Consider the following 22,569-nt stretch of genomic DNA (forward strand, 5'->3'; position numbering starts at 1 on the left):
ATGGCAACTCTTGTGATTATTTTTTTCCATAAGAAAATGCATGTTTACCAGGCTCTCTCTAAGTAATTATTTCAAGTATTAAAAATAATTGGGTACTTACTAAAGTTTGCAAACATTTGTAGAAAATGAGAAAGGAGATCAAATGAAAAACTATATTCTCACATTTGTAAGTGGCTGTAAACTAAGGGACAGGGCAATTCCATGTCGGTGCCAAAGAAGAGACCAGCAGTCCCTGCCCCTCTACCTCAACCAACACCCAGCAAACTACAGTAAATTGTGTCTTACACTTCTCACAGACATAATGTAAATGTCCATAAAGGTCTTTAATATGGACATTTGAGCTTATGTTGCAAAAGAGCTCTAATATATAAACTAGGGAAGAGAATTTTCTATTTGCCCATGAATGCTACATTAAAAAATGATTTGTTACACTATACAATTTTTTATGTGACAGATTAATTATTGTTTTGGAGGGCTCTATCAACTCATTTTGAAAGCTTGTCTTGTAGCCTTTCTCCTTGCATGTAGATAGAAAGGCAGTGGTGAAGAATTCCACTTAGAACCTAGTCAAAGCTCATTGTACTTTCTTTATCAGTATCCATGATCTTTTATCCATGCAAGACTTTGCCACTCAACCTAAGATATCTTGAATGTACAGTTTTTTAAAGCACTGGAAGAAGTTTTAAAAATCATTAATTACAACCATAACATAGCTCAAGAGTGAACGGAGGTCCATGTGGGCGATGTAGCATGATGTGTAAGGATATGAATAATGTAGTAGTTGCAAACTTTCAACATTACCTAGACATTTGACTTGGGCAAGGTTACTTTTACAACTCACTAGGGCTCCTTACTTTCCTTATTTATCTAATGATCCCTAAGAGCCAATGGACCTTTTCTAGAATATCTTTCCCAAATGTATAAAATAGCATGCACAGAATTTAATAAAATCAAAGAAATGCAGTGCAGTTCTAAAAACATCTGTGATCCAGATGTTTATGAAACAATTCTTCCCAGAGTTGTAAGACTCATGGTCTGTCACTTTTGGAAAAGGTGTCTCTGTGAATGAGTTATTGCCTTTGTGACATAAAGGATTCCTAGGGAAGAGAAACAAATATCTGCCATTAAATCCAGAGATGCTTCTTTGTCCAACCCTTCTGTAATAAAGAACTAAACGACTTTTATGGCTACCAATGGTAAGATGGATTTTCACAAGCACTCACACATATGCGTGCGCACACACACACACACACACAGGCACATACAAATAAAAATAGAGTAGTATGTGAAATGGACACCAAAGTCAATATTAGGTGCCTTATAGTTCTCAGAATGTGCACTGTAGAACAGAGCATTGTAAATTTATGGGATGAAACAAGCTGTAGGTGTAGAATGAAGCACCCTCGGTTGTCAGATGGAATGGGTTCTTTGAATAAGGAAAAGAAGATGAATAGGACTTAGGAAGTAGTAGGGAAAGAGAAATCATTAAATGCGGGCGAGGGAAAAACATAAAAATCTTTCACGTATGTGTTTGTAGGCATTGAATTTCTACCAATGCAAATGAGAGCAAAGGCTTTCTAAGATAAAGGAGTGACATCAGACAAAATATAACAACTAAATATTAAGTCAGCAGTTACTTATACAATGAGATATAGTTACAATATTTAAAATTAATATTAATATTTACCGGCTATTTTGTGCACAGCATACAAATCTAAATCACTCACAGCCAAAAACAAGCACTTTCCTGTGTGATGTACATAGTATGGCCTACTAACTGGTTGATGGATTGTGTCGAGTTTCCTATTGTTTCCTTTATGTTTTCTTGACTGAAGAAAGCCAAAAACTCATAAAAAGAATAAAACACTATCTCTCAGAAAAAGGCTTTCCCATATCTCTCCCATTGCCCCCCAGAATGTTGCTCAAACCAGTGGACTCAAACCACTCAATTATGTCAGAATACTTTTATATTTCAAACTATGTACATATTCTCAAGGTGCAAATCTGTAAGAAATGATGTGTGCAGCAGTCCTTACAGTAGCCCTGAACCTTGGCAACTGCCTTTTGACCCAGGGTCCAAAGAATTGCATAGCTTTTCAACTTAATCAGACTCCTGGATGCCAGGAAAACACCACATTCTACCTTCAACTCTGGCTATAACTTGAATTCCTGTTGGGAGCTGATCCGACTTCTTATTCTCTTCCTTCCATTCTCATGATTCCAGGATCTAGTCCTGAGAACCAGTCCTTAAGAGTTGCTTTCACACCCTGTCCTGTTTTTGTTTTGTTTGTAATATTTTGGCAAAGGATTAAACTAGCACGACCTCTAGAGATCTGTCCAGCCAGCCCACATGTAGTGTAGATCAGGAAATAGCAGTGCTCAGAACTAGTCTGTCAGTGGTTTCTGTGTCCAAATTTGTTGAAACATATGCCCACGTCAAATTGTATGAGACTTTGATCTTGATTTTGCCTTGTGACGTAAAGACATTGTATAACTGTGAGAGAATGTCTGGCTATGTTCCTGTGAGTTTGTCATACCACACATCTGATAATACTGAGTACTTAACAGGATTTGAGGTTGTCAAATGACCATTAAGTAGTGTGGTAAAAAGCAAATTTGGGACATTAGGAAAAAAATGTTTTTTTGGTGTGCATAAATCTTTTCAATCACTTGGGAAGTTTCTCTTGTGTTAAACCAGATCAACCTTAACTTTCAGTTCTATACTATCATATTAGCATCTTTCAACTTTAATCGACTTAGAAGCCTATTTGTTTTCTTTTAGTGTTCAACAGAGAGAGTATTTTTCGTATTCATTACATAGCATTAATACATTTTTTCTAAAAATTGTAAATATAAGTTGATTAGCATATTACATACTACTACACCAAAGCACACATGACATTAACAATAGAATTGTATTTTCTCACGGAAAGATAATATTGTTTATTTAAACACTAAGTGGGAGAGGAACTATTCTTATATACAAAAAAAGTGAGGAAATAACCTTTAGCTTACAACTAAATGTCTATGAGATGTGAGTTAAAATAAATATATTTTTTTCCAACAGGCATGCCCAATCTAGCCATAACATTTACAGATTGCTACCAGGATTTTAAACAAACTTAAGTTCAAAACTTTCTGCTTAAATTCTGACACCATTGAAAACACTGAGGCTCGGTTTTTATTAATAATTCAGATCTGAACGACATTATGCATACCATTGCTAAGGTTCTTGCAAAGTATGTTTACCTCACGATGTCATATTAGTGCTGAAATGCTATGCATAATTCACATGAGGATAGACATATACAGTCACTTTAAAGGTGTTTGAAACTAGAATGGACAAGATTCTTTCATTAGGAGATGTTAAAAGAGCCAGAAATATTGTATTCAGTCTGCCTCTTTAAAAATTAATTCAACAGGCATGATTGAGCAACATCTACCTGCCAGGTTCTGTGATGATGAATGAGACACAATCTCTGGCCTTGATGTAGCCACAGTCTACTGGAATAAATTTGTACAGAAGCAATTGAAAAAAAAATAATATTGTAAGTGCTATCATGGAGGTTTTCACAGGGTCTTAAAGGAGGAGCTTTAGAGAGCATGGCCTGAGGACAATGATGAAAAAAATGAGAGAAGAAACCAAAATTGAAAGAAATTAAAGATTTCAAAGAAGATATAATTCATGAAGTGCGGTGCCATTAGTATTGGAAGAGCAATTGAACAAAAAAATAAATAGCTGAGGTTGCCTTTACCATTTCCTTGAAGTGATCTTGGAAATAGCAGGCAGCCCTTTGAGACTTCTCATCTGTAAATTGAGGTTAATACTGGTCATATCAATCATTCATTGTAAAGATCAAACAAGACAATTAATACAAGTTGCCTAGAAGAAATTCTAGCACATGGTAACCCTGTAAGTTGTCTTTCTTTCCTTTACCACTGACCATGTGAGCCTTCAGATGATTATAGCCACCAACCCTGGAGTCTTCCAGATGAGCCAGAGGAGGCCCTAGACATTGTGGAAAAGAAAGCCCTGTCCAAATTTTTAACACTCAGAGTCCACAAACATAATAAATTACTGTTTTGTACCATAAATTTTAGGTAACTTGCTATCCAGCAGTAGATAACCATAATACTCCCTAACTACAAACCTGAAATCTAAACCTAGATTTATTAGTAGAGACTGGAGATGAGCAGGATCATTCAATATGAGTATAGTGTTGTAAGTACAATGCTCAAGCAAGGCTGGGAAGGTTGAAGTGCCTAATAGCAAATGGCTTAAATAGGCACTTAGAGTCTCAGACCAATACAAAGAGCATAAAGGCAGGACTTGAAGAAAAGGCATCAGCCAGGAATGGAAGGTCTTGGAGCTGGTGCAGTAAGACTGAGGACTGTAAGTCTATGTGGTCAGAGAACAGAATATTAAAGATCAAGTGAAGATCTAATTTTACCTGATCAAAAGTTTTCTTATCTTTATAAGATGCTGTGAAGTTAACTCAGTTGGAGTTTATAAGAATTTTTGAATATATTAGAAAAAAGCTATTGAAAGAAGGGTATTATTAGCAATGTAGATTTTGTAATGACATTTATTATTGCTCACAGTAACAAATAACAGTAATACATCGCTCTTAATTTTTTGCCATAGTCAAAGCTGTTCAGCAGAGTATTTTTCCTTCCTTATTGTTCAAAAATAATTGAGCCGAAAACACAGGAACACCACCACCAGCATCAGTCTCCTGTCATGATAATCAACTACAACACATCAGGGAGTAAAAGAAAGAAGCATGTTCTGAAAATAATGATTCTTATTGTCTGTCTTTAGTGTGGTGAAACAATGCCAAAAATAGCTGATGTTTATAAGACTGACCCGAGTGAGATATGCAATATGAGTGCCAACTAACTTTCAGACTATGCATTATGAAAAAAAAAACAACAGAAATTACCATACAATATACCTCATAGTAACTGAAGTTATTTTTTTTTGCAACATCAATAGTTTGTACAATGCTTCAGGAAAAAAAAATAGTCTAGCAAAAGCAGAAAGACATTGACCACAAAGGACAGTTGAATCCAGTTGAGCATGCTTGCTAGTGGACAAGAATAATTGGTGAATTAAAACAAAAAGGAAAATCCTGGGGAAGAGTACTGATGTTAACTGTGGGCATAAGATTCCAGAAAGAGGAATAGGTAACTGAGGACATAGGTTCATGGTGAAGGCTTCACATTGGGCAAGAAACTATTATTCTCATATGTCAGTGAACAAAGAACTGGAAATGAATGTGCAGATACACTGAGTTAAGCAAGTGGATAGGAGTGAATGGTAAATGCTACCCTCTGTCATCTCAAGAAGAATGTTAACAGACACAGTTGAATCACAACTACATGCCAGGCTCCATGATTCAACTGCAAAGGCTGAGCCTTCTGCAAAAGCTGTTATGTGTCGAGAAGACAGTCAAGAATAACCTCAAAATAGAGTTGTAGAAGAAATTCTATGTGATCAATAATACATAATCCTCCAATATCCAAAAATATATTGTCAGACTAAAGTAAATGCTTAAGGCATGTTTCTCAGGAAAAGGGAAACATAAAAAGAGATAGTATGTAGTGAGAGGTAATATACTCACACATTTCACAGGAAAACATATCAGAAATGTTTATACTCAAGAAAAGCTTGTGAAACTCGAAGTGTTGGCTACGCCTACCACTGAAAGAGCTTCTTTCTAGACAGTTTGAAATTCTGTGATTCTGCCATACTGCCATATCCTGGAGAAGATCAGTGCCCTAGCTAAAGGTATTATCTGTCAGCTAAATATGCAGATACCCAATGACCTTTGAGATTATCTGAAGACAGCTGCCCAATAAAAATATACCACATAAAATGATCCAGTTAATTTTCTCTCAAATAATTTGATATCAAGAAATAAAGAGAACCGTGGAATATTTACTATAGTTGAAACAAAATGTTTAGCCGTGGACAGACAAAAGAAAAAGAAATAGAAACAGATCCAGGGATAGGCTGAATCATAAGAAAGCAGTGTCACTAAAAGAAGAGGTCACCTCTTTTAAGCTGAAGATCTAATTCCAAGTCACCTGCCAGACCATGGGAGTAGTTAGCACTGCCATTATTTCCAAAATGACAATCTGTGCCATGAGGTGTGTGGGTGAGTGTAAACAATCACATAAGGAGGTTACCAATACAAAACTCCATCACATGGGATAATCTTCAGTACCTTCAGTGTAACTCGATACTATGGTTTATATCAGGAATCAAGGTCTTGATTGATCACCTGAATTACAAAGTGCAAGATGCCCAAGAAAGGTGAGGTTTGGACCCTATGCAAATTCTGGCTGCAGAGCAATTTCTTGCAACACGAAACTGACTAATAAGTTGTTTATACCTTTTGACCCAGTCCTTCCACATTATCTTATAAGAATATGAGCAGGCATTTGAAAACCTATAGTCATTTAAAGTATATTTATATTGGGGTGCCTGGGTGGCTCAGTTGGTTAAATGTCCAACTTCGGCTCAGGTCATGATCTCACAGTTCATGAGTTCGAGCCCTGCATGAAGCTCTGTGCTGACAGCTCAGAGCCTGGAGCCTGCTTCAGACTCTGTGTCTCCCTCTCTCTCTGCCCCTCTCCCACTCATGCTCTCTCTTTCTCTCTTTCTCTCTCTCTCTCTCTCAAAAATGAATAAACCTTAAAAAAATTCTAAAAATAAATAAAAAAGAAAGTATATTTATATTAATAAAAATGATAAGTTGATTTTCAACAACTATGGGATGGTTAAATAAGTAACAATATAATGAAGTGATAAATTTTCCTAATATGTTAAATCAGGTTTCGGAAGCATACTCATTGAAAACGGTATCATGTTCACAATATAATAGTAAATGAAAATAATGAATATAATTTTATTACAATTTTGTAAATATATAGAGATAATAATAGAAAAACATTAATATTAATTAGTGGCGGCAAGTGCTGGAGTGGATAATAGGCAATTTATTTCTTTATTTCTTATGTGTTTCCTTAACATTCTGAAATGTACAGAACAAATTTGATAATTATGAAGTACTACATAGAGTCACTTGGAACTAAAAATTAAAGTAAGAGAAGATCTTGTTTAATGTACATGTTTCCAATGCTGTGGAAATTATGTTCTCAAGTCCAACAGGAATATTAGTTCCTATCTCTCCTCATCTTAGGATAATGTATCTAAACCAAAGGATTGTTTTAGGATCTCCCCCCCAGTTCTGCTAAGTGAACAGCAGTCCATTCAGGGTAATCTTCATTCTTTCTTATGGAAATTTTTAACCGGTAGACAGAGATTTAACATGTAGGGTGTCAAAATACTCCCAAGGCATTAGTATCCATTAAAGGTCAAAATGTTAGTAGACAAAGCACATTTTAACCACTGTTTCCATCAACATGAAGGGGGTAGCACTGTCTTCCATGTCAGCATCATCCCTTACGTGGTTAGTGCAATAACCTCCTACCTGGCTCCCTGCTTTGACATTTGTCACCCTATTGTCTGTCTCAACATGACAACCAGAGTGATTCTTTTCAGTTGTAAGGGTTCATTCACTTCTCTACTCCAAACTCTGTCAACGTGTCCCATTTCACTGTCTCTTGAGTGCACTATGTGAACGCCTACATTGAGACCCTTGCCCTGGCTGTTCTCTCTACTGGGAATTCTCTTTAGCCAGGTATCTGCATGGCTGAGGCCTCATGTGCTTCTAGTTTTCTTTAAATTCTGTCTTCTCAATTAGGCCTTCAGTGATAACTATTTTGTAAATTTTAACCAGCCCCCACATTTCCTATACTCCTGATTCCCATTACCCTAATCCACCTTTCATTTTTCTAGAGTTTAATAAATTTTAATATTCAAAATAACTCAATTATTTAGTATGTCTACTGTTGATGGTTTATCTCTACCTACTAGAATATAAATCCACAAAGGCAGTGATTTTTGTATGTTTTAATCACCAATGTATCCCAAGTATGTCAATGTATGCCTGGCACTTAGTAGCACTTAAGAAATATTTGATAAATGAAAGAGTAAATTCGTAAGTATATCTTTTCTTGATGCTCCAAATAAAAGAAAAAAAAATGTAAATTTATTCAACTAGAAATAATCAGGTATAGGTTTCTCAACAGCATATTTATACCTTTTTAAAAAATGTGTTACCACTTAGGGGTGTCTGGGTGGCTTGGTTGTTTAAGCATCTGACTCTTGATTCCAGCTCAGGTCATGATCTTTGGTTTCCTGAGTTCCAATCCCACATCAAGCTCTGGGCTGGCAGAGCAAAGTCCTCTTGGGATTCTCTCTCTCTCTCCTTCTCTCTTTGCTTCTCCCCAACTTGCACTGTCTCTGTCTCTCTCAAAATAAATAAATAAACGTTATAAAAATGTGTTATCACTTAGCATTCAAGATTATCCTAATTAACCTGGAAATTCCATTCCAACTTTTTGGAAGAAATAATTGCTGTGGCAGAATCATCTGGATAACTCCAAAACTCTGTGCTCTCTTTGGTTATGGCTAAGAAAAAACTGTCCTGCCAGTGAATACATTCCTCTGTCATGTTACTAATACTGGTGGGATTTGAGTGAAAGTAATATGTATCACTTCCAAACTAAGATGGCTAAGTGACTACACTTATTTCCAAACCATCTCTTCACATGTTTGTCAGCTAGGAGTGACACTAAAATATAGTATGTGACAAGATAAAAGGTCCTAGATCCCTGAATCAGAGGAAAGCCACCGGTCATTAATACCTGCATTTGGATATCAGATGAATGAGGAATATATATTTATTGTGATAACTCATTGAAAATTGCAGATTTATTGTATAGTAGATGGCATGAACTTAAATGCAAAAAGAATTTAGTTAGGATGTAGAATGGCCATCACAAATTCATATATGATTACAACTATAGAATTCTTGATCTTATAGAACTGTGCAATTTAAGTGCCCAATCAGAAAAAAATAAAAAAATCCCAGGATGAACCACTGTTGCTCAGTGATATTGTTAGAGTCAAATGCTTAAAAAAGCTGTTCATAAGAACAGACTTTTATATAGAAAGTCTGATTTTACAACCAAATTTATTTGGAATGTAAATATAAGGGAAAGAAATGTAATACATGACTTAAATGAGTGTGGTTCTTTGGAAGTCTGGGTAAAGGCTTCAGCCATGTTTATTACACATGGAGGATTAGTAAAAGATTACATAAAGAAGTTATGTTATAAAAGAAGCTCTCGTTTATGACTTTGAAGATAGAATAGTACCATGTCACTCACAGTATCAGGAGAAAGTGATATGTCATCTCAAAAGTTAGTGACAGCAAAAAGTGAAAAAGATGTAATTTCAGTAAGAAAGTATGTTTTCAATAGAAATGTTGTAATTATTGAGAAGAAGAGAAACTTCTCTTTATGATGAAATAATTTCAAAAGAGTGAAATTGGTGTGGAATGGCAGAAGTTTGTCACAGTGATAACTAGAAAAAAGAATGTGGATTTTAGTGACTTATTTGAGTGGGAAGAAGCAAAAAAAAAGAAAAAATAAATGAATGGAAATTTGCCTGTAGAACCAGAAGCAATTAAGATCTCAGTTTCTTCAGCTTAAGGAAGTTAAAATTAAAGTTTTCATGAGGTAAAATATCTTCCATAGTACCCTTGAATTTTAATAAATATAATAAAATAAGTGCATCTTCGCAATATATTTTGTTTTCAATATTTGATCGTATCCCCAATGCACTCTGATTTCCTTAACAAATGGAACCTATTATGTCTTACTGTAATTATAAGCTTACTTATGTCTCTCATTCTGAACTGTGACATCCTTCTGTGAACATAATAGATGCTTAGTTTACATTTTAAAAATAAATGAATAAATGAATAGAAGGTCATATGATGGATGAGCATCTTCCAGAACATGTGCAAAAAGAACTTATGGCAGATATTATTCTCAGACAGATACAAAGAGAATTCATAAACTCATTTTTCAGATTCTAATCGGGGTCCCTTCACTTTCTGAGTTTCAAAGTTTCAAAAGAAAGGACAGAGGTCCCCCCACCTACCAAAAGTATGAACGTTTTTTCTCGACATTATCTTTCTGCTGAAGAGAAGAAACTCCTAACCTTTTGTAGAGGAATGTACTATAAGCAGAGGGATAAATTTGAATAAAGACTTGGAGATTTCACAACTATTTATAATTTAAGAAGTTGGAAAATAGAAAATTACATAGTAACAAAGTACTGCTTTGGAAACATCTATAGATCAAAAATTAGAAAATGTGAGTTCTAGATCATATTGCACCAGGTAATTATAATGACATTTCACCATTTAGAGCTCATATGTTTTAAAAAAAATGAAAAAAGAACCAGCAACCATTCTGCCATAGTAATTTTCAGATAATTAACCTGATAACAATGATAAGTTTGTTTTATGTTCTAGGTCTCATGAAAAACTCTTTACTCCATTATTTAATCTAGCTCTGAATAGTAACTAAGTTTTATTATACCCACTATTTTATAGCTATGGAAACTGAAGCTAACCAAAATAAGTAACTAGCCGAGGGCAATGTTACTAAGCGCTGCTAGTGCTGGACGAAGTTTTGAACTCAGGTCTCTGACAATCAGACCCTGAGTTCTTAACCACTATACAGCACTGCTTCTCTAATACTAATAAAAATACTAATAAAATAAAAAATATATGTGAAAATGTTCCTTCTCAATATATGCCCATGATAGCCACATTCAAATCACCATAGATAATTACATGCTATTTAGATACTCATTTTTCTACTTAAACTGTTTCCATGACCTCCATCTGCAATATCTACCTATATAGACAAATGCTATTAATCATTCAAGGCTTATGGCAAATACAATCTCCTTTATGAAGTCATCTCAGTTCACAAAGCCTAAGAAAAACTTATCTTAAACAGTTACTACTAACACTTTAAAAAATAAACCTCTATAAAAGTAGTGCCTCTTTCTTTGGCTAAGAGATTTTAGCCAAATAGATTTCTATCCAGTAAGAATGTGATTGCCTAGAGGTCAGGAAAGGTGTCATGGGCATCTTTTTCTCTTGTTACAGCTTTATTGAGGTATATATAATTGACAAATTAAAATTATATATATTATATTTACAACATGATGTTTTGATATAGGTATACATTGTGAAATGATTACCACTATCAAGCTACTTAACATATCTGTTACCTTAGTTACACCGTGTGTGTGTGTGTGTGTGTGTGTGTGTGTGTGTGTGTAATGAGAACAGATAACATCTACTCTTAGTGAATTTCAAGTATACATTATTAACTATAGTCACCAAGCTGTACATTAGACCACCAGAACTTATTCAATCTACATAACTGGAGATTTGTATGCTTGGACCAACATCTCCCCATTTCCCACTCCTCCCAACCCCTGGCAACCAACCACCATTCTACTCTTTGCTTTTATGGACTTGATTGTTTTAGACTAGACATAATAGTGAAATCATGTAGTATCTGTCTTTCAGTGACTGGATTTTATAACTTAGCAAAATGCTCTTTGAGTTCATCCATGTTGTCACAAATAGTAGGATTTCCTTCTTTTTAAAGGCTGAATAATGTTCCATTATGTGCACATGTGTGTGTGTGTGTGTATATATATATATATATATACACACACACACAATGGAACATACACTATGTAGGTAATTATGTATATTATTACATACACAATGGAATATATATGTATATATATATATATATATATATATACACACATATATATATGACACTTTTTAAAAGTGTTATTAGTGATTATTTAGGAAGATAAGGTTTTTAGGCTTTGTGAACCAAAATGGCTTCATAAAGGAGATTGTATTTGCCATAAGTCTTGAATGATTAATACTATATATATATGTTCATCTGTTCACAATGCTTAGGTTGTTTCCATATCTTACCTATTTTGAATAATGCTTCAGTGAACAAAGCAGTGCAGATATAACTTCAAAATACTGGTTTCACTTCATTTGGATATATACCCAAAAGTGAGTTGCTGGATCATGTGGTAGTTCTATTTGTAATTTTTTGAGGAAACTGCATACTATTTCCATAATGTCTGTATCAATTCCCACCAATACTTTACAAAAGTTCTTAATTATCTTTTTCATTATATGGAACTTTGTTCATAGTACATAGGTGGGCAATACATGATTATGGTATTGAATAATTTTGAAAAATCATAATTCCTGAGTAAACAAAAGATTTTGTCCGTAGTCATATGTTTATTGATGATTTAAACTGTTCCTAGAATTAAGAATTTTAAAAATATATTTTATGTTTATCCTATAAAATGAAGTATGTGTTATTTCCATTTTGCCATGGTGAAAAAGAAATTCTGATGAAAACTTCCTCAATAAGACCATCAATTTACAATCTAAGTATTAGGACAAAAAAAAATCACTGCTCCATATCCTAGTTTAGGGTCAATTAAAAGAAAATTCTTAAATTATTGAAGAATTTTTTTTTAATGCCCAGTCTGCTAAAGCTAGGAAAATTGACTTCACAGCTGGCTGGCTGGTTCATTCGGCAAGAAATCGGTCAATTTTCAAAGACCTGAAAAAATACATTTATACAGCGCCAAGAATCATAAAATTGCCTAGCCAACTGGGAGTTAAGGAACGCAGGCAATTAGAGTAACTTGGAGAAACAAGAACAAATCATACCCTCATGGACTCTCTAAACTAATACTATGTTGAACACTTGGACCCATTTTGCTGAATTTTCTATTGTAAACTTTCCTTTTTGTTATAAACATTTAGTCTTAAAACTCTTCATAGTTTATAGCCTTCTCTGCAGTCATCTGTTCTTGATTTCTTTTCCATGTTTTGCCAAGCTAGCTCACCTTTGTGGCATACATGTTTCCTTTGTTTTTTGCCTTCAAGGGAACGGAATGCTTGGTGTTTGTCTAGGATATTATGACTACAATGTAGGATGTGCCTCCAACCAGTTGAGATGCAACATAAAATGTCTCCTGCTCTGTATTGCTGAAAAGTTGAGAGGAAGTTTGCCATTTATAGTGTTTAATATATTTCCTGTAAATGTGTAGGAAATGCTTGTTTGAAGTTTTGAAGCAAACTACCTTGATGTTCACAGAGATGAGATAAACTATTTGATGAAAGAAATCATATTCAAGAAAGAATCCTAAGAGAGGAAGGCAGCCTCTTTATTTACATGAAGATCAAAGAAGCTTCACATGAATTGAGACTACATATTTTCCCCCTGTGTGATTTGGAAAGAATAATGTACGTGGCTGAAAGAAAAAAGTGGTAAGTCTTTAATGACTGTCTTTTGGTTTTATGTATTAAAAAAAATTACCAAGCAAACTAAAGTAGCATACTTGTAAAATTTGGGAGTTTTTCTTCAGAGAATACTCTGTATTTTCCTTACTGATCAGTATTAATTATAAGTTAATTTAATAAACTTAATAAATTAACTAAATTAATTAAATTTAGACAGAGTATGTTAAATAGATTAAAACTATAATTATATATATTAAAATCACTGATATTATGCTTTTTAGTTTTTATGAAATAACCAACAATTGGGCTTAAATGAACAAAAGAAACTATGCTTAACAAATAAATGCTATCAATGATTAAAGACCTTTATAATCAAAGCCAGTAGAGTATGGTGCAGATGCCAGGATAATTTAATACAACAAACAGAATTCCTCTAAATACCCAACAACATAATGATTTGCTGCCTAATATAATATGCTTTTCTCTATAAAAGAATGGATGTTGCCCCCAAATGAGAAACTTAAGAGTGATGTTTCATGTGAGGGAAAACCACACGTTCTTAAATCATTAGCTTTTCCTTCTGTTGTGTAACCTACCTTTTTCTCCCTTATAGGGTTGACTGAGCATTAAAGAATAGGAAGGAAGGCAAAAATGCAATCAACTTCAAAAATCACTTTGGTACAGCACAGCAACGTGCATCCAATTAAAACATAATAATTATGTTTCCTTTAGTGCCTTTTCATCAAGGATTTCAAAGTCACATTTATAATTCCTCAATTGTGCTTTGGACATCTCAAAATCTGATTGCTGGCGAGTCTTCACTCCTTCCCCCTTCCTAATCTGCACTGAAAGTTCTAACTGAATTTATGGACGATCATTCTGCTTTCAAATCTGTAAGACTTGGGTTCTCCTTCATCTTCTTCTGCCTTTGTTCAGCTAGCTGAGTGACTAAATATGGCTAATTGTGGTTTTATTTCTTGTTGTTTGAGAGACAGAGAGTGCAGGAGACGTGGAGAGAGAGAGAGACAGAGAGAGAGAGAGAGAGAGAGAGAGAATCCCAAGCAGGCTCTGCATTGTCAGCATGGAGCTGGATGCGGGACTGGAACTCACAAACTGTGAGATCATGACCTCAGCGGAAATCAAGAGTAAGACACTTAACCAACTGAGTCACCCAGGTACGTCTCTGGGTAGTTTGTAAGCAGAAGTTGGTCAATTTAAAAATGTTAAAAATTTGAATTGTAGGCATTTAAAAATTAATGAACTTTTATGACTTTCAGGCATAAGTTTAGCTTGAAGTGCACTACCAAAATTTTGCCTTCACAAGCAAATGGTCATAAGCAAGGAGCATAAGTTAAGCATGCAGATTCGTGCTTTTAGGGCTATTATAAACAGTGGTATCTCTGAATAGATTATCTGTAAATATGTGCCAACCCTTCATAGCTCAAGTATTTCTTCAATGTACTTAAAACAAAAACAAAAACAAAAACAAACATGGATGAGGCACCTCGGTGTCTCAGTCGGGTTAAGCATCCAACTTCGGCTCAGGTCATGATCTCAGGGTTCGTTAGTACGAGCCCCGCATCAGGTTCTGTACTGACAGTTCAGAGACTGGAGCCTTTTTCAGATTCTGTGTCTCCCTCTCTCTCTCTGCCTCTCCCCCACTCACACTCTGTCTCTGTCTCTCAAAAATAAAAATAGAAACGTTGAAAAAAAAAAACCCATTGATATATGAAGTTGTATTTGGCATAAGCACTGGAGACATTATCAAATTACAAATTAATTTAAGCTAAATAAGAAAATTTTACCGAATAATGTAGCCGCCTTCTGTATTGTGCTACCTATGATCTTTAATTTTTCAACAGGCCTTTTCTGGACTTCCATGACTGAATTTATTGCTCTGTCTTTAAAAAGCAACAACTATCCATATATATATATATTTTTTTCTTCCTTTGAAACAGAATGTTTGCCTACTAATTTTGTTATACTATTTTATTTGTGAGTCTTGATTTTCAACTTCTCTGATACTTCTTTTTTTTTTCTTGAAATTCCTTTACATAATTCAAATATTCGAAAAGCTTACCTTGAACTAAATTAGAATCGTTTAAACCGTAGTTTTTGTTTATTATTGAGAGACAGAGAATGAGCAGGGGAGGGACAGAGAGAGGGGAGACACAGAATCTGAAACAAGCTCCAGGTTCTGAGCTGTCAGCACAGAGCCCTGCGCGGGGCTCAAACCCACAAACCGTGAGATAATGACCTGAGCCGAAGTCGGACGCTTAAACTATTAGGCCACCCAGGCGCCCCTAAACCATAGTTTGGAAAGAACTAAATGCAAAGCCCAAAATTATCTAACGTCTAATTCCAAACCTATCATTAACTATCCATATATCATTTAGCAATCCAGGTAAATGTAGTCTTTATTTTTAAAACAAAGTGAATGACCTTAATATGCCTTTAAATATTAAATACCATACAGTTGAAAGTTAAAGCTTAATGTCATGTGTCCTGAAGTTCCTGATATCTCAGTAAACAACAACAGTAGTACAGTATGCATTGAAGGCCATGAGTTAATAGGAAGAAAACCAAGAAATGCTCCTTTTATTTATTCTTACATTTGTATAATTTTTACCTGTCCATTTCTCTATTATTTTATTGCTTATAACAACTTATGAAATAAGAAGGAAAGCTATTATTAGCCCCATTTAGGAGATAAAGGCAAGAAATTTAAAAGAGATCAAGCATTTGTGAGAAAATTCTAGAGCTAGTGAGAGAGGCAGAATGAAATCTATGGAAGATGTTCCTGTTGTTACATATTGATTAGTGTGCGCTATTCTTGAATGACATTCTTTAGGCCTCTCTTCCTAAACCACATAATACTGTCCTACTGTGAAACAGGCATTACAATTTTGTATTTACTTCTAATGTATCTCAAAGGGAACCTTGTTTAATGATATAACATTTGTAAATCTCTTTGAATAAAGAAATCATTTAAATGCAAAGTACTCCTGAACATTATCCCCTTTACTCTCCCACTGGGTACATAAAAATCAAATAGGGCTGACTGTGATCTTTGAGGAACATAAAAGTGTCATAAATTGACTCTTTGCACCTTGCTGCACCACCCGCCGGAGAAACCATGCACCTCAGGCAGATCTCTAAGTGAGGTTATGATACCCAGGCCACAAGCCCTCCATAGAACGTAGCAGGGGAAATTGACAAGCTGCAAAACCGTTCTTAAACTTGCACTTAGTCTCAAATCAGCAGGCATTGGGAATTAGTTTCTCACACAGCTCAGGCAAACTCACGGACAGAGATCAGACTTGCACAGGAGGGGAAAGCACGGTTCTCGGAATCAAAAATGATGCTGCAAGACTGAGAAAAAGAATTCTGCACAATTTCACCCCTCCTGCGGCTACTGGCCATTGTATACCCTTCCTCTTCCTTTTTTTCCTTTACTTTCTCTTGCCACTTTCAACATAGGCCTTTAATATGGCGTTCAAATAATCTAATATTGGTGTCCTAACTTTCTTTCCTTAATAAACTAAATTTCCCCCAGTCCAACTCCCATTGACCCATTCATTGTCTAGAATGTTCCCCCTTAAGTATCCAGTATAACCCCCAAACTTCAGGTTAGGGTATAAGGACATTCACAAGCAGTGAATGACTTTCCTCTTTCACCCCGGCTGTTGTTTTTATTGCCCTTGGCTTATTAATGTTTCTAATGGATTGCTTATGCTTCCTCCGTATTTATCTCCTCTCTGTCTACATACCAAATCTACAATACCCTGCTTAAACACACCCTTCATAGAATTACAAATCTTTAAATTATCGCTGTAAAATGTATGTGCAGTGAAAGGCACAGGTATTGAAAAGCTCAGTGAGTTTTGAAAAATGTATGCATTCTATAAACAACCCCCAAATAGGATCCAGAGCATTCCACCAACCCAGAAAGTTCTCATTCACTGAATCCCCAGAACCCCATAGGTTAACACTATTCTGATTTTTATTTCCACAAATAATTTTTTTCCTGATAAACAACTCCATAAAAATGAAGTCACATAGCATGAATTGTTTTCTGTTTTTTTTTTGTTTGTTTTTGTTCCTTTGCAATTCCATATAAATTCTAGATATCATTTATAAGGTTATCAGGTTGAGGAAGTTTTCATCTATTTTTGGTTTGTGGAGGGCATTTATCATGACTTCACTTTAAATTTTGTTAAATGTTTTTTCTGTGTCTGTGGAGCTGATGGCTTGGTTTCCCTCCATTCTTCTGTTAATTTTTTTATCAATTTTTTTAATATTAAACCAACTTCACAATTATGGGACAAGCCCAATTTTATTTTATTGTATTATCCTTCTTATGTATTGTTGGATTTGATTACCTAAAAGTTTTTAAATTATTATATAAAATCCATAAATGATCCATGTATTTTTTCTTGTATCGTCTTTCTCCAGTTTGGTATAATGGTGATGCTAGGCTCCTAAAGTCAGTTGGGAAGTGTCTCTTCTGTCTTCCTCGATTTACTAAAAGAGATTGTGTAAGACTGATATAATTTCTTCCTTAAACATTTGATAGAAATCACCAGCACTGTGTCTTATTGGCTTAGAGTTTTCCTTGCGGGAAGGTTTTTAATTATCACTTCATTTTCTTTAAACAGATATAGGGCAATCATATATTATTTATTCTTGAGTCAGTTCTGAAAATTTTTTATTTTCAAAATTGTTATAATTGCATCTAAGCTAGTTAATTTATTAGCATAAAGTTGTTTATCACACACATTCCCTCATATTCATTTTGCTGTCTTTATGAACGCTGGAAGGCTGTCTCTTTAATTTTGATATTGGCAATCTGTTTTGTCTCTTTTTATTGATCAGTCTAGCTAGACCTTAAACAATTACAATTTTTTTTAAAAAAACCCACAATTTTTGATTTTGCTCATTGTTGTCACTGATTTACCACTCTTACCAATATTGTTTCCTTCATATATAAATTTGGGTTTAATTCGCACCTCTTTTTTTAGCTTCTTAAATGGAAACTTAAGATCTTGATTTTGAACCTTTCTTCTTATCTCATGTAAACATTTAAAGTATAATTTTCTTTCTAAAATGTTTTTTAACTGTAATTCACAGGTTATATACACATAATTTATAACTATATGACAGCTATATATTATATATATAATACATATAAAATATATTTTGTATTTAATTTACATAAAGTTCAACATATTTTAAAGTTTACCCTGTGAGTTCTCATTAGATCTTAGATGGTTTTTAAGTATTTTGATGATGTCTAGTTGATCTATGTCTTCTTTTGTTGCTTGTGTTTTTGGGTGTCTTATCCACGAATCCATTGCCAATTCTAAAACAATTGTTTCTATGTTTTAATCAGTGGACTTCAAGTATAGCAGATTGCCCTTTAGTATGTGGGTGGTATTCATCCAATTAGTTCAATATTTGAATATAACAGAAATTCTGGATGACCTTGAGCAAGAGACAATTTTCCAGAAGACTGTCTCTGAACTTCATCTGCAACATCAGGTCTCCCTGGTTCTCAGAGCAGCCTCCATCCTTCAGACACAAACAGGAACATTAGCTCTTCTGGGTCTCAGCCTACTGGCCCATCCTATAGATTTTGAATTCTTGTTTTCAATGTTTATTTATTTTTGAGAGAGAGACAGAGTGTGAGTGGGGGAGGAGCAGAGAGAGAGGGAGACACAGAATGCGAAGCAGGCTCCAGGCTCCGAGCTGTCAGCACAGAGCCCAATGTGGGGCTCGAACTCACAAACTGTGAGATCATGACCTCCATCCTGTAGATTTTGAATTTGCTAGCCTCCAGAATCATGCAAGCCAATTCCTTATAATAAACCTCTACACACACACACACACACACACACACACACATCTTATTGGTTCTGTTTCTCTGTAGATCCCTGACTAATACAGGTTTTGGTACAGAGGGTTGTTCTAGAAGAACAGAACTTTAGGGATGAGTTTTCTGAATTGATTCTGGGGCTTCCAGAATGGCTGTCTAATTTGATTAGATGTAAAGATACTAATGACTCTATTTCCAGTAGTAAATAGAGCACTGATAGTCCATGGCATGATTTGGCAAAATAGATAAGCTTTTGCTTATCACAGCTGGACACTCCTAATCAAACACTTACAAGAAGCAAGGATCTGGGTGACAGTGTATTTGACTTTTGAATATTTTTGTCAACCTAACTAATAAAATGAGACTGGCTGGTTACTCCTAATGTTTCTGGGTAAAGTGGGTAATGAAAAGGATGCACTCAGGAATTAGAATTCCCAGATCAAGCACCCATAAATGACCTAAAATCTTCCATGTGTGGCCTGCAAAAAGACTTATCACCTGTAACCACAGGGCCAAGATTGCTGAAAACCAAATCCAAAGTTTCAACCTATAGGTATCTGAGTTACGACCCAATTTGAATTCTCAGCCTCACAGGGTACCTACTTTTATAAAGTGAGGGCACTGATAGGGAAGGAATGGGGTCGTCAAAGTTGAAATTGGGATGTGTAAAAAGAACCTGATGAAGCTAGGGACATTGAGCCCATAAAATGTCAATGAGTCTTTGCCAGTAGAAGTAGGCTCATTGGAGGGAATTAACACTGCATTGCCTGAGGAAACTGTAATGGCTTCCCCTGAAGCAGTTGCCTTGCAAGAGAATGCTGATTCTTCTTAAAACTCATTTCCACTACCTGTCTTTGCTACTGGACCTACAACTGGATTTGAGTCCCAGCAGGGCCCTAGGTGAAGAACAATGTGTGACCTATGAAGAGGTGTGCTACACTCCAAAATGATAACTTGAATTTTCTAATTCATACAAACATAAATTCAGAGAATATGTCTAGGAATGAATATTAAGGGAGGGCAATAATGTTGGAAGAAAAAATTTCAATCAGGCTCAATTTATGGATAAGAGCTCACTAAGCAGGGATTCTTTATTTAATGTTACAGCTCAGGGAATTACAAAAGGCTCTAATAGTTCTATAGGTCTGGCTGAAATATGAAACAAAAGACAGCCCATAGTAAATGAGTTAGAAATGCCAGAACTGCCTTGGTTTACTGTCAAGAATGGGATTCAAAGATGCAGGGAGATTGGAAAGTCAGAGTAGATTAGTCACTGAAGACCTACCCACCCACCCTGAGAGGATACAGAAGACACACATTTCACCATGACTATAAAAAACAAATGTTAAGCATCCCTACAAGGGCTCTTCCCTGTAGGCCAGATCTCACATGGCAACTGTGTTCATTGAATTCAGAAACTTAAATGCAATGGAAGTAGTAATTGGATCCCAGGGTAGCAGGGGCCAAGTGGTGGCACTCAACAGCTAATGTCATGGTAGGTGTAGCTACTGTAATGGGATAGCAGAGTCAAAGTAGCAATCAAAATAGTATGACTCAGGCAGATTTATCACATTGGCTAGTTGATCAGGTTGTTCCCTGGAGTAAAATAGCAAGGAAATCTACTACGTTTTTACTTGATCTGTATAAGTGAAAGAGTTCTAGGTTAAGAGAAGAAAAGTTTAACACCATTCACAAAAACAGAGTCATGGCCTCATTAATTCATTCCCAGACATGAGCCAATTTACAGATGCAGAACACCTTGAATGAAGTGGGGAGATCAGGTCCCCTTGAGGAAGGTCCCTGGTACATTGACAAAAATTTATCCTGTTAATTCTTCTCCCAGCCTTTCCCAAAACAACCTGTGTCCTTTTACCAGGGTAAATGTGCATTGGAAAAAAAGAAATAATTAGACATTACAGGAACTTCTAGAGACTGGCTCTGAACTGATACTAATTCCTTGAGATCCCAAATGCCACTGTGGTTCACCAGGCAGAGACAGGGCCTACAGTGGTCAGATGATCGATGGGGTTTCAGCTCAAGTCTGCTTCACAGTGAACTCAGTGGGTGTCCAGCCATATCCTGTGGTTATTGTCCCTATTCCAAAATAAATAACTGGAATAGACACACTCAACAGTTGGCAGAACCCAAATATTTGTTCCTTGACCTGTGGAGTGAGGACCACTTTGTTGAGAAATACCAAGTGGAAGCCATTAAAACTGCCTTTACTTAGGTTACTAGTAAACTAAAAGCAATACCTCATTCCTGGAGGGATTGCAGACAATAGTGCCACCATTAAGGACTTGAAAGATGAGGGAGTAGTAATTTTAACCACATCCCCATTCAACTTGCCTATCTGACGCATGTAGAATATAGATAAATCTTGGAGAATGACAGTGGATTATCATAAGCATAATTAGTTTGTGACTCCATTTGTAGCTGCTATGCCAGATGTGGTTTTGTTTCTTGAGCAAATTAACACGTCCCCTCGTAACTGATACACAGCTATTGATCTGGCAAATGCTTTTTTCTCCATCCCTGTTGAGACCACCAGAAAGAGTTTGCTATTAGATGGCAAGGTCAAGGATATACCTCCACTCTCCTACCTGAGGAGTAAATCAACTGTACTCGTCTGCTAAAGCTGGCATTAAAATATATGTATCTATCTATATCTATATCATCTATATCTATATCTATACCTCAGACTGGGTGGCTTAAACAATGGAAGTGTATTTTCTCATGGTTCTGGGGGGTGGGAGTCAAGTTTCCAGAAGGTTTGGTTGCTCTAAAGAACTATGTCCCTGGCTTGCAAATGGCTGCCACCTCACTATGACCTCACATGGCCCTTCTCCTGTGTTTGTGCATCTCCAGTATCTCTCTCTCCATCTTATAAGAATGCCAGTTCTGTTGGCTAAGAACCTCACCCTTAGGACATTGTTTAATCTTAATAACTTCCTTAAAGGCTGTATCTCCAAACACAATCATGTTGGAGGTTAGAACTTCAACATAGGATTTTAGGGGACAGAATTCAGTCTATAACACCAGTTCTTTAGTCCTACGTCAAAATTTAGTTCAGAGGGGTCTTGAATATCTTTCCCTTCCATAAGATATACATTGGACTTAGTATGGGAGAAGTAGCCACTACTTTAAACTTCCTGGAAAGATATTTACTTGTTGAGGGTTGGAGGAAAAAAAAAACTTTGCGGCCTTATAGCTCAGTAAAATATCTAGGAGTCCAGTGGTGTGGGGCATGTGAAGATATATTTTTTAAGGTGAAGAATAACTTATTGTGTCTGACCCCTCCTACAATCAAAAGAGAGGCATAACATTTAATGGACCTCTTTTGATTTTTGAGGCAACATATTCCTTATATGGGTGTGTTACTCAGCCCTATTT

This window comes from Prionailurus bengalensis, chromosome D3 (assembly GCF_016509475.1).
Source record: "Prionailurus bengalensis isolate Pbe53 chromosome D3, Fcat_Pben_1.1_paternal_pri, whole genome shotgun sequence".
Taxonomy (NCBI): domain Eukaryota; kingdom Metazoa; phylum Chordata; class Mammalia; order Carnivora; family Felidae; genus Prionailurus; species Prionailurus bengalensis.